This window comes from Epinephelus lanceolatus, chromosome 13 (genome assembly GCF_041903045.1).
Source record: "Epinephelus lanceolatus isolate andai-2023 chromosome 13, ASM4190304v1, whole genome shotgun sequence".
Lineage (NCBI taxonomy): Eukaryota > Metazoa > Chordata > Actinopteri > Perciformes > Serranidae > Epinephelus > Epinephelus lanceolatus.
Genome location: NC_135746.1, coordinates 9,352,251 through 9,353,871, shown reverse-complemented (window position 1 = coordinate 9,353,871; position 1,621 = coordinate 9,352,251).

Below are 1,621 nucleotides of genomic sequence, written 5' to 3'. Positions count from 1 at the left end.
AACTCAAAAATTTCAATCGTCGGATCTAGTTTTCGAAATGAATGCTTTTGTTCATGGAAATAGCCAGGCTTTGACTTCACTGAGGACGTAATAGGCTACACTCTAGCATTGCTAAGGGACGCAGCTTTCTGATGGCAAGTGTATTGCAGAGGACCCAAGGAAGCTTAATGTCGAGTGCGAAGTTGCTTGGATGAGCTGCTTTCGAGAACTCTGCAAGCAGCAATTTTGCAGGCCAAGAAATCAGTCCATTCCGAATGCAAATGCTCTTTCCCTAGGATGGTAAAGGTATGACCCTCTGTACACTCCCTCTGATCGGCTAGTACTCATTGTCTTTGTTAGTTGGGTTGGTTAGATTTAGGCATGAGGAATGAGACTGGTTCAATGTATTCTCACAGAATGGTTCGTATGATATCCGTTGAATTTGCGCCCCACGAATGACATTATGTTCAAAATGTACAGTAGCGTAATTAACATTTAGTTAGATTTAAGAAAAGAAACATGTAAGGACGTTCCTTAAAATGACTCAGAGTTCACACGGATCCGAACACGTGACCCTAGGGGAAAGTCCTGGGCAGACTCTAATCTGCCTCCTTACAACACTTGGGACTGCTTCCTTTGTGTACTGCCATCAGCACATTGGTCACGTGATCGCAGCCTTTCAAAATACTTGGGATATGAAATTGGGTGCACTGCTTTTCATAGAAAAACGTGAAAAATTTGTGAGGACATCCTGATTGGTTAAGGTTGAGTGTCAGGGTAAACCTTTCAGAGGTAGAGTAAAAGGTACAGTAGAGCAGGTCATCTGTTCACCATCCCAAAAATAAATGTGCATTCCGAACAGCCATGTTATGAACATACACTGCGCGAGAAAAGAATAAAAAATATTACAACTCTGGTCCTGCTGCATTGATTTTAATCCTTTTTTTAACAGTCCATTGTGATTCCAACAGTGTTATACCAATCCAATGCTACATCGGTGAAGTACTCTTTCAAAGCTCCTGTCCTTCATGGCAGCAAGTGTTTAATAATCATTTTATATAATTTCCCAGTGGATCTCCTCAGGGTTTACACAACAGAGGACACCACTGATATTCTGAGTGGGGGACAAGTGTCTCCTGTCCTCATGCATCCTGACTCCTTTTTCTTTTTTTTTATCTTATCCCAGATCCTGTTTCCAAGATGCTCGGACTCCACTCCACTTGATCCTGTTCCCAGTGCGAGGTGATGTTGTGCACCTGCTTTTCAACAAAATCCTGCAATGGATTGTCAAGTAATTTCACACAAGCCTCCCTTGACAAAAAAAGAATCGATAGCACTTCCCCTTCTCTCTCTTAATCTCCAACCCACCTGCCCACAAGAAATGAACACACACTCCCTAAAATTGTGTCCAACACTGTATAATGGAGCAACCTATTGACAGGTTGCACCACAATGTTGGTTGCTTTCAGTGTGTGAATGTACAGGCACTAATGAACTCACAGAGCAGATTTTGAGCATGATTGAAGTCACATGAGGTTTCTTCCTGGGGCGTTTCAGTAGTGCTACCCTTTGATTAAAGCAATCTCAGAGTCTCCCTTACTGATAGTCTGATGAATCACTGCAACATGTACCACTGGAGTGC